At 44.2% G+C, this 12,478-nt stretch overlaps 3 non-coding genes across 3 annotated transcripts; 2 read left to right on the forward strand and 1 right to left on the reverse strand.

The window, feature by feature from the left end:
- The first annotated feature begins 20 nt into the window (after window positions 1-20).
- Window positions 21-92, forward strand: TRNAQ-CUG (transfer RNA glutamine (anticodon CUG)). Its single transcript has one exon. It is a non-coding gene; the product is annotated as a tRNA-Gln (tRNA).
- A 2,993-nt stretch (window positions 93-3,085) lies between these two features.
- Window positions 3,086-3,158, reverse strand: TRNAR-UCG (transfer RNA arginine (anticodon UCG)). The gene has a single exon. It is a non-coding gene; the product is annotated as a tRNA-Arg (tRNA).
- Window positions 3,159-9,782: 6,624 nt separating this feature from the next.
- TRNAQ-CUG (transfer RNA glutamine (anticodon CUG)) lies at window positions 9,783-9,854 on the forward strand. Its single transcript has one exon. It is a non-coding gene; the product is annotated as a tRNA-Gln (tRNA).
- The last annotated feature ends 2,624 nt before the right edge of the window (window positions 9,855-12,478 follow it).

Genomic DNA, 12,478 nt, shown 5'->3' on the forward strand with positions numbered 1-12,478 from the left:
CTGGAAAGTACTGTTCACGTGGTTCCATGGTGTAATGGTTAGCACTCTGGACTCTGAATCCCGCGATCCGAGTTCAAATCTCGGTGGGACCTAGTTTTTTGGAAAAAAAACATTTAACATAAAAATGTTATGTCGACTTAATGTTAACAGGACGTGTCTTGCTATTTTTACTTGCAAATGGTGGCAGAAGTGACTTGTGTGTTTGGAGACGGTACACATGGTACTTTCATAGTCTTTATTTAAACAGAGAAGGCGTTCCCAGGTTTCTGCAACAGAACTTCAATTTCTCTGCCTTTCATCTCTTAGTGTTCTCTCTGAGCAGCAGGTCAGCAAAGTATTCGGGAAACAGTTGCATAGCATCTAACATTCTGTGCTCATTAATCTTGCTTACTGTCCTAAATCTACGTCCTTGCTTACTGTCCTAAATGTAAGTTGATGACTCTCCCATGACCGCAGAATCCCTTTTTTCGGTGCATGTTTTATCGCCTGGAACTGACAGGGGACCCTCTATCTAATACCTCTTTTTTTTTAGATGTACTCTCTTTGTACCCCTAAAACAGTTCAATCACATTGAGCTGGTTATGTATCAAACTCCCACATAACCTATTTCCTCCTCTTATTTAATGTGAACCAGCAGACCTTGAGACTCGCCACTTCAAGGACTATATGTCTTCTCAGTCTTTCTTTCATATCCATGTATGTTGTTGTTGCTTTTACATGTTTTTCAGATTGACACCAATGGAATGTTATTACACGTTTAATTCACTGAAAAGGAAAACGGACAACTGGTTCAAGAAGTAAGAACCATTTGCTGAGTTTTCCCGCTCGTTACCGCGTGTGTCTTGGTTTTGCACGTGATGTGCATGAAAACATATGTGCCTATATAGTATGGTTATAAAATGTAATATGTTGTTTTGGCAGCATCTCTAGAAACCATCTTAACATAAATCATGTTTCCCTTATATCTCCCATCTGCATTTCTCTTTGAAAGTCTTGATTTATTTTTCACTTTCCGGCAAATCATTACTAAAACATGGAATCTGTATGTTCCTGCAATGGACATAGATCCCTGCCAGCTGCCTTGCCTGTGCCCAGGACGAGAAAAGGTGCTTTGCTTCCCCTCACAATGGGTGGATGCTGCCGCTGTCCTTGAACTGATCAATAAGCTCAAATCCACTGGCTCAGCTGTGGCCCTGGAACAGCTTTTCCTTCAATGCCTTTAAGAGGCTCATCTGATCAACCCCATCTTTTCCGCTGGTTTGTCCCCCATATGAACACGGCAGGCGTTACCTTCATGCTTATAAAGAAACCAACACTGGACCCCGCCATACTGGCCTCTAATAGACTTATCTCCAGCCTTCTTGTAATATCTAACATGGTTCTATGTGAAAATGTCTGCAGGTAAATGTAGTCAGCAAAAAGTCATTTTAATAAAGTTAGTCATTCAATAAAAACTATGCCAGGTCTGAAAATGTTGCCAGTAAATAAGGTCACCAAAACACCTATTTTTAAATACACAAAAGCACAAGGCTGCAACCCTAAATATGAACTCCATTCCTAAACCGTCCCCTAACTCGAATTACACCACTTATCCTACCCTAAATTCTCACAGAACAGGAACCCTTCAGCACACGAATGCACTTTATTTGCATATTAGCGAATGCAAAATAAAGAGCAAATCAACAGTGAACCTGTCTCCAATACAATCACCAGGTCGCCACAAATTACACAGCCCTAGCCCTGACCCAAACCCTTCCTGTAATACTAACCTTACCTTAATTGCAACTCTAATACTTACCCTAATGATTACTTTACCCTAACCACTAGGTTTAACCTAACTGCTATCCTACGCCAACACCACCAGCCCTTTCCATCCTCTGTATCCATTTCTTTAACACTTCCCCAAACCAATACCCAAACCCTTCAGCTGACACAGAATCTCGTCTAACCACTAACCAAACCTGAACATATTTACTCTAACCCTAACCCCTATCCTTCCCCTAACCCTAAACCAGGCAATAACAAGCCCACTAAATACTCTTTTACCTAACAATTACTGTAGCAACACTACCAATGTTGGCTACTTTTCAGCTGCGTTTTTGACTACTTTTTGCTTGGCATCGTTTTCACTGCAGAGGTATTTTCACCACGACATTTTCACAGACTATTTTTGATGGTTATATTTTGTCGGGATACCTGTAACATGATGTGCTGGTTCTGTTGGAGCGCTTGGTGGCAGAAAATATGGCTGACCACCACATCCTGCTTTATTATGACATGACATGCAATTTGCAAATTGGATGTATGTCAGGATGATGCAAAGTAGGAGTATACTGATGCTGTGAAAAGGCGGCATTTAGAGCTATTTTTAACTGGGCATGAATTGCTTTTTGTAGAGCCAGTTCAACATCCAGATGCATACTGGTCGCTGCACTGATGCCTTGAAAGCATTTCCGGAAACCTTAGTGAAGACACAATTACCACATTTGCTAAGGTAACATTACCAGCTTGAACACTCGTGCACATGTTGTTATTACACCGGTGGTAAAACAAGCAGCATGTTGTCATTGTGCTGGGGCTACAATGAGCAAAACTGTTGTAATGACAAGGTTTATGCTAAGCACCAGCGTAATGACAAAAGATGTGTTGGAATTAGGGCGCTACAAAACCCTTCATGTGCATCTCTTAGCGCCAGGCCTAACGCCGCAATGTTTGTGTTCGTGTTTTGGGTGCTTCCAACGGTGCGGATGTTAACGTTTCAGCACTGCAAACATGCAGCCATATTGTGTAATTTCACTGTCACTACAACCAGACAAATACCTTCCCTGCTCCTGCACTAGAGCAGTGCAAATTGGATGAATCTCCCCCAATGCGTGCCAGCACACACAACCCTCTTCCGACCTGAAGCCATACAATGGGCTGACAGTATTTCCTAAGCATTTGCACAGAATGGTGTTGAGGAGCATCTCATGGTCTTCTCTGTAGCCGGCTTTAGTTTCCAAAATATGACATCTGGATTTCCAGATGCGGACATCATCAACTTTTCCTATAAAAGCAAAGATAATTTAAATGTACAAAACGTCCCCGACCACGAAGGGACTCGAACCCTCAATCTTCTGATTCGAAGTCAGACGCCTTATCCATTAGGCCACGCGGTCGACTGGTTGCAACATCTGTGCTATCTTGTCTGTCTATGAGGTTAGACCAAAGTCAATCCCCCCATTCTTTATGGAAGTGATATGTTGAACACATATAAAGATGAAGACCCATTTAAATATACAGCCCAGATCTAAAGTACAGGAACCAGTCTCTCACGCGTTTTACTTCTTTCTCTCTGTCTCGCTTCATCCCCGCCTGTCCCCAAATATTGTTCTCTCCTTTTCCGCCTGTATTCTCTCTATCCGTGGACTTCTGAGGCTGTGTCTTAATCGATGCAGCTCTCATGTTCATCTAATTAACTAAACAGATGAAGATGTGTCCTGGTCACCTGCATCACCACAAGCCACAGCGCCTTCTTTATGCACACTTATAAAAAAAAAAAGCAACACCAAAAACAACATACAGCCGCTTCCTAGATCCACAAGCTTCTGAAAATGTGGGGGGTTGTGAGCTGGCAGAAGCAGCTTTAACGGAGTGACCATGCTAGGTCACAAGGGCCTGAGAGGAAGAGGAGGAGTAAGGGGAGAAAACATTAGTCAATAGACGGAGTTGAATGCAGACCCTTTAGGCCCAAATGCAACAACTGGCGACAAGCCATAAGTCCCACGCCGCGAGACGACGTCCACTGCACTCTGCAGTTCCTACGCGACTGCGGTACGCAGTTCCACTTGACACTGACTGCAGTGGCGTCCCATGCCGGCATCCAGACTCCGAGGTCAGGATGGTCTGCGTTCCAACATTACTGTTCCGCTGTGATCCGCAACTCCGCTTGCCACCAGCACTGTGTGGCGTCCCGTGCCCTCATCCAGAGACCTAGGTCAGGAAGTCCACGTACACTCTGAGGATGTACTCTGCTCAGCTGTTTCCTTTGACGCAACAGGCCCGGCTGCATTGCATACCTGTATCCGCCACAGAGGGGTAAGAAAAGATGAGAACATTAAAGGATAAAGGCAACCGGTAAACAGAAGGTGTGGACCAGGAGGTATTTGCATCACCGGGAGGCCTGGAACAGCAGCAAGATGGACGAGCAGCCAGCTGAGCAGCAAGCAAGGCAGAGTTCAAGCGCAAGGGCCACTTTCCTTTGAAAACCCCCACCATTCCCATTGCAGCTCCAATTCGACAAAGGTCCCCGGTGGGCAGAATGGGTGCAAAATTTCACCGATTTCATAGGTGCTGCAGGGTAAGAAAAGTCTCTGGCCATATCTGGCATGATCACAAATGTGTTGGGCAATGAGATGAACGGTAAAATAAAGACCATACCGTAAGAAGAAAGAACACCGTATGACACCCGTGTGGGGGCACTGAACAAGAAATTAATCATCCAGCCCAACAGCGACTACAGAAATTAATACACTGCCGTTTGCGAGCTTTGCTGATGATGAGTCTACTAGGCTGAGGGTGATAGAAGGGTGTACATCGTCTACATTCTGGAAGCAGTTGCTGAAGCAGCCGCTGACCATTGACACAGTCATTGAGCTGGCCAGAGTGCATGAGAGGGTAGATCTGCAGACCACAGCCATTGAAACACAGAAAAAGAAGACAGAGAAAGATGAAACGGTGGCTGCTCTCATGACACCAAGAGGGCCGGTCAACCGGTTCATGGGAGGACCAGTTACCTCGAGGGGGCCTACTCGATATCCATACCAACAAACAGGCAGTCAGCTAGACCACAACGGATATGTTTCAGATGCGGATTCGCATTTCCGCACACCGGAACATGCCCAGCAATTTGTGAGGCATGCTCCAAATGTGGAAGAGAAGGACACTTTCACACCGTGTGCCAAGAAGGCAGACCTTTTCTGACAGCAAGGCCACCACAGACAACCATGTGGAGACCATCAATGAGGGCTTCCCAACAAACAACATGGAGGATACCACGGCCATACTCGCAGATGCCACAAAGAGTGATCAGAGCGATGGAACCGGTTCTGAAATTTGAGGTGGCGACATACAAAGAAATACCACACTAGTACGTGGATTATGCTGATCCATACGAGAATGAATTTAAAAGCCACTGAGATAATGTGGAAATGCTACAGGAGTTTTATATAGACTACACAGACGAATATTTTAATCTAATGCAAGGGGACCAGGAAGCCGAGGAAGGCCCAAGGGTGATGATTGACATGGGGCCTGCTACACATTGCTTCCTCATGGACATTGGAGCAACAGTGAGCATCATGGGAGAACACAAATTTCTCAAAATGGGTGCTAGGAAGATACTGCAAAAGAGAAAGATCCAGGCTCAATAGCCATCCGTGTGGGTTGCACACCTCAGTAACTACACATCCATTCGTCAATTTCAACTGACACTCGCACAACGAGGACGCTCGGCCAACGCCACGATACACGTGATAAGAAGCCCTATAGATGGGTGGTCCCTGCTCAGTTACAAAACGGTGAAATCAATAGGACTCATGTATATAAACTGCCAAGATACAGAAGTGGTAAGGTGCGGTATGGGGCCCCGACAGCTAACGCACAGTGTGGCAAGATTATCACACAGACCCATTTCTAAAGAACAAGTGCGATAAACAAATACCGACCCTCTTCAAGGGACTGGGAAAATAGAAATGGAGCGTCAACTAGCTCCATATCGATGAAAAGGTGCGCCCAGTACCCCAACAGCCCCGGAGGGTTTGGTTTCATTTGCAACAGGCAGTGTCTCAGGAGGTTCAACAGCTGTAGGAAAATGAAATCATTAAGAAGGCGGTAGGGCCCACACCATGGATTTCACCCCTAGTGGTGGTTCCCAAGGAAGGAAGGCGCATCAGGATATGCTTCGACATGAGCGTAGCCAACACAGCCATCCAAGGAGAACGCCGCCGCAGACCAAAAATAGAGATATGATCGTGCAGCTTAACAGAGCCACAACAGTTTACAAGCTTGATCTATCTCAAGGATATCACCAGCTGGGACTGCATCCCTCATCCCATGTGATCATCACATATGCGACACATAGTGGCCTTTTTAGATATATATGCCTTAATTTCGGCATCTCTTCGGCAGCAGAGATGTTTCAGGAAGCCATCAGGTAAGTACTGTTATCGATAAAGACCGATTTTAATTACAGCGATGACATTTTGGTATACAAAACCTCACAGAATGAACACGATCAGGCACTTATGGTATGTGAAGCATTGCAAACGCCAGGCCTCACTCTAAATTTTGACAAATGCAACATAAAGAAAAAGAAGCTGCGATTCTATGGACACGCCTTTTCAGACGAGGGAACGAAGCCAGGCCCAGACAAGGTACGCACCATAACTGACCTAGTGGCACCCACAACGGTATCAGAGGTGAGGTCGACCCGTGGGTCCTTTTCAAGGCTATGTAGTATGGTCCAAAGCCCCCTATGGGGTCCTTAGTGGTATACTGCGATTGGTCCTGTGATTACAGCTGGGCTCTTGAGGGGCCCTAATTATTCGTTGTGCGCGGCGTTATTGCGTCCTGCTCTGTGTCGGCTGCCCTCATTTGGGACATAAGAGTCCACAATGTACCTATACAATAAGAAAACTTTTTCCAAAAAAGTCAACACAATAAGACAAAATAAAACAAAAACCTTTTGCACCGAGCCCAAAACATGAGAAAACTGCGTAGAAAATCTATTTCTTTTTTCAAAAACAAATGCGAGGTATCCTGGGGGGCAGGATGACAGTTTTGAAAGCTGGTTGCGATTGGGGTCATTTACCCTTGGGCTGTCGATCCTCCCCCTCCTCTGAGCGTAGGAGGCTTAATAGCTATTAGGCATTACTTTGGCCCATTAGATGCATCTTTCATCCCAATTCAGAGGATATTTAGTTTAACAAATAGATGCTAGTCCTTAGAGTTGTGAACCATCTAAAGGCTGGGCTGAGCAATAAAGTGTTTGTCTACGTCATAGGGATATATTGATTGTGTGTGGGCAGGCTTGTGTCCTCTGCCAGTGTATGTTTCCTTCTGTTGTAACATTAATGAGTGTTTGCTGGTAGATGGTCTGCTCTACAAGATGAGAACGTTTACAAGATCTTGCTGAAGGCCCCCTTTCCAATTGGTGCCCCAGACTAAATGTCAGTTTAGTGCTGCCTTATGCCTGCAACCTCCTCAATGTGCGAGTGCTTAAGCAATCCCAAGCAAAGGGCTGGGGCCACCCCTGCTCGCATCCATATGGGTGCACTTCACAGCACTTACAACTCTTTGAGAAGAAGTGCTGGATCATTTATCAAAATGCAGCACTTTATAAAGGATGGCAACCAAAACAACAATCTCTTGGCTAAGAAGCAAGTGTCCAGTCCTTTGGGCCACCTGGGCTGGTTAAGATTCCTTTCATATACTTTCTATGCTACTCTTCCATCACAGCCACCCCTCCTCTGATTGCCTGAGAAAGGCAAGCGTTGCTATGACAAAGTGTCAGAAGAGGCCACTGAGCACAGCCCCTGAGCAAGTTAGGCTGAGAGCTAAATTGGCTCACAGCCTGCCAACCAACTTAGTCAGGAAAGTGAAATGTTTGCCCAGGGCATTCATATTTCACGCCGAACTTTAATTGAACCCGAGGTTTGTGTCTCCCATAACCCATAGCACTTCTTTTATGGCAATGCGTGGAGTGTCTCCCTTACTCCTTCCCTTCATCTCCCAATTCCAAGATCCCTGTTGCACATGGGATACAATGTATCTATTTGAGAGGGAGAGCAAAAGAGAGGGAGAGACACGGTTTGACAGTAGCAAAGTGAGAAAGTGAAATGGAAGCTCTCTGCAGACGCCAGTGGTAGGAGCACAGGAAGGACTCACATTTCTTTTGCCTTGTTTGGCATTTTTCATGTGCTGGTATAATTTATTTATTAAACATCAATATAGTACCTTCATCCAAGGCGTTGCACGTATTACAAAAAGTACAAAAATAAGGTAAACCACAACCAAGGCATGAAACGAGAGACGTCTAATGCTTTCTTTAGCCCTTCATGTCTTTTTCAGCCTTGCTCTGCCATGTGCTGTTCTGCTAAATGTGGATTCAAGATTTTGTGCGGTCCTCACCAACCTGGACCATGGACTTTGACTGCTCTCTGCACTACATGCTCAAATTCTACTTTTCATACAAAACAGGCACACCAGCAAAGCCGCCCATGCATGTCATTTGAACACCCCTCCCAACCAATATCAAACATCAGAACACTGCACCTCTGCAACCAAGTTACATACCACAACCCATGGCAGAACATCCCTTGGCACCACAGGCATATAAAGCACCCCTTCATGCAAAAACACCTTCATGCTTTTGGCACAGAACACCTGGCAACCGATCCACACATAGAGTGCAGGATACTTCCAGTGTGCATGCGTCAACACAAAAGCAAAGCCATCTTGCATTTCCCTCTACCTCCTCACTAATGTAACCCATCCCTCTCTCTAAGATCCTGCGGAGCCCCTGGAGACCATGCAAATGGCGCTGGATCGGGTATAAAACCCAGTAACATACCATAACCTTGATTTATGGGATCTGGGTCATCTGCCCCCGCAGTAAAACTGCTCGGGCCCCCGTTTTGTCTGTTCATTGACAACGGGGGCCCAGCCCATTTTTGTCCACCTCCTCCATTGTTAAGTATGCAGGGGACACCCCCGCAATCCCTGAGGCTACAGATACCTAACATGGGGAGCAGGGGACACCTCCAAACCCTGCTCCTCATGTTCCGGTATTTTGGCACCCAAATTGTTGGAAAAAATTCGAACTAATGGTAGTGACCGAATTGGGTCAACTCTACCATGCGATCAATATTTTCGGAACAATTTGGGTAATACCTCTTTAAGTGCATTGTGGGATTTATAGTGAACTAGCAGTGACATACGCTCACCTTCCCACCCCAGCACGAAAGGCTTAAATATGTATTCCTCCATTCGTATCCGTAGGGGAACGCGATTGTTTATACCATTTACCTAAACTGGCTTATTTTCTTGCCTTATACGTTGATCAATAGCTGATCTTCCTTTCAAATGCAGCAGTTTAATTGTTTTGCACTTTAGTTCAGGTTTTTTTCTTTCCATTGAAAATATTGTTTCGACTACCCACGAATTTCTAAGTTTATTATTCCTGCATTTGTTGCCAGTTACAAACCCAGAGTTGTCTATATTTGTCCTGTTTTTGTTATAGGGTTCAGTGTTATACTATACAGTCTGCAGGTGGCGCTACTGAGTCCTTGAAAACAGCTTCTTTTATATTAGTCCTCCTATTTAGTCCAACCCATGCAAACCCAATCTCTTTATTATACGCTAATTAGGAATAGGTTAGCGCCAACAGCGTAGATAAGAGAATGGCGAGTTGTGCATGGCTACCAGAAGCGCTGCTAGTAAGTGTCCCTGCCCTCCTGCCCCTGCAAGTGGGACGTTGAGTGATTGTGTTAGTGAGATACCTGTATTCCCGTACAATATCCATGTTTTCTCTTCTAAATAATAAAATCTCAATCATGAAAAGAGTCATTCTGGATTTTCCAGATTTGCTCATGAAATTTCACTGATTGGACGCTTGGCTATGCTTTTCTGCAAAAAGGTGAAATCTTAAACTAGAATTACAGTAGATAACAAAAATATGCTACTGCATGTACTTCTCCTTCTTGAACAGAGTATATTGAGGGACTGGAAAGTACTGTTCACGTGGTTCCATGGTGTAATGGTTAGCACTCTGGACTCTGAATCCAGCGATCCGAGTTCAAATCTCGGTGGGACCTAGTTTTTTTTGAAAAAAAACATTTAACATAAAAATGTTATGTCGACTTAATGTTAACAGGACGTGTCTTGCTATTTTTACTTGCAAATGGTGGCAGAAGTGACTTGTGTGTTTGGAGACGGTACACATGGTACTTTCATAGTCTTTATTTAAACAGAGAAGGCGTTCCCAGGTTTCTGCAACAGAACTTCAATTTCTCTGCCTTTCATCTCTTAGTGTTCTCTCTGAGCAGCAGGTCAGCAAAGTATTCGGGAAACAGTTGCATAGCATCTAACATTCTGTGCTCATTAATCTTGCTTACTGTCCTAAATCTACGTCCTTGCTTACTGTCCTAAATGTAAGTTGATGACTCTCCCATGACCGCAGAATCCCTTTTTTCGGTGCATGTTTTATCGCCTGGAACTGACAGGGGACCCTCTATCTAATACCTCTTTTTTTTTAGATGTACTCTCTTTGTACCCCTAAAACAGTTCAATCACATTGAGCTGGTTATGTATCAAACTCCCACATAACCTATTTCCTCCTCTTATTTAATGTGAACCAGCAGACCTTGAGACTCGCCACTTCAAGGACTATATGTCTTCTCAGTCTTTCTTTCATATCCATGTATGTTGTTGTTGCTTTTACATGTTTTTCAGATTGACACCAATGGAATGTTATTACACGTTTAATTCACTGAAAAGGAAAACGGACAACTGGTTCAAGAAGTAAGAACCATTTGCTGAGTTTTCCCGCTCGTTACCGCGTGTGTCTTGGTTTTGCACGTGATGTGCATGAAAACATATGTGCCTATATAGTATGGTTATAAAATGTAATATGTTGTTTTGGCAGCATCTCTAGAAACCATCTTAACATAAATCATGTTTCCCTTATATCTCCCATCTGCATTTCTCTTTGAAAGTCTTGATTTATTTTTCACTTTCCGGCAAATCATTACTAAAACATGGAATCTGTATGTTCCTGCAATGGACATAGATCCCTGCCAGCTGCCTTGCCTGTGCCCAGGACGAGAAAAGGTGCTTTGCTTCCCCTCACAATGGGTGGATGCTGCCGCTGTCCTTGAACTGATCAATAAGCTCAAATCCACTGGCTCAGCTGTGGCCCTGGAACAGCTTTTCCTTCAATGCCTTTAAGAGGCTCATCTGATCAACCCCATCTTTTCCGCTGGTTTGTCCCCCATATGAACACGGCAGGCGTTACCTTCATGCTTATAAAGAAACCAACACTGGACCCCGCCATACTGGCCTCTAATAGACTTATCTCCAGCCTTCTTGTAATATCTAACATGGTTCTATGTGAAAATGTCTGCAGGTAAATGTAGTCAGCAAAAAGTCATTTTAATAAAGTTAGTCATTCAATAAAAACTATGCCAGGTCTGAAAATGTTGCCAGTAAATAAGGTCACCAAAACACCTATTTTTAAATACACAAAAGCACAAGGCTGCAACCCTAAATATGAACTCCATTCCTAAACCGTCCCCTAACTCGAATTACACCACTTATCCTACCCTAAATTCTCACAGAACAGGAACCCTTCAGCACACGAATGCACTTTATTTGCATATTAGCGAATGCAAAATAAAGAGCAAATCAACAGTGAACCTGTCTCCAATACAATCACCAGGTCGCCACAAATTACACAGCCCTAGCCCTGACCCAAACCCTTCCTGTAATACTAACCTTACCTTAATTGCAACTCTAATACTTACCCTAATGATTACTTTACCCTAACCACTAGGTTTAACCTAACTGCTATCCTACGCCAACACCACCAGCCCTTTCCATCCTCTGTATCCATTTCTTTAACACTTCCCCAAACCAATACCCAAACCCTTCAGCTGACACAGAATCTCGTCTAACCACTAACCAAACCTGAACATATTTACTCTAACCCTAACCCCTATCCTTCCCCTAACCCTAAACCAGGCAATAACAAGCCCACTAAATACTCTTTTACCTAACAATTACTGTAGCAACACTACCAATGTTGGCTACTTTTCAGCTGCGTTTTTGACTACTTTTTGCTTGGCATCGTTTTCACTGCAGAGGTATTTTCACCACGACATTTTCACAGACTATTTTTGATGGTTATATTTTGTCGGGATACCTGTAACATGATGTGCTGGTTCTGTTGGAGCGCTTGGTGGCAGAAAATATGGCTGACCACCACATCCTGCTTTATTATGACATGACATGCAATTTGCAAATTGGATGTATGTCAGGATGATGCAAAGTAGGAGTATACTGATGCTGTGAAAAGGCGGCATTTAGAGCTATTTTTAACTGGGCATGAATTGCTTTTTGTAGAGCCAGTTCAACATCCAGATGCATACTGGTCGCTGCACTGATGCCTTGAAAGCATTTCCGGAAACCTTAGTGAAGACACAATTACCACATTTGCTAAGGTAACATTACCAGCTTGAACACTCGTGCACATGTTGTTATTACACCGGTGGTAAAACAAGCAGCATGTTGTCATTGTGCTGGGGCTACAATGAGCAAAACTGTTGTAATGACAAGGTTTATGCTAAGCACCAGCGTAATGACAAAAGATGTGTTGGAATTAGGGCGCTACAAAACCCTTCATGTGCATCTCTTAGCGCCAGGCCTAACGCCGCAATGTTTG

This window comes from Ambystoma mexicanum (genome assembly GCF_040938575.1).
Source record: "Ambystoma mexicanum isolate Mex_15411 chromosome 12 unlocalized genomic scaffold, UKY_AmexF1_1 Mex_chr12_unloc.2, whole genome shotgun sequence".
Lineage (NCBI taxonomy): Eukaryota > Metazoa > Chordata > Amphibia > Caudata > Ambystomatidae > Ambystoma > Ambystoma mexicanum.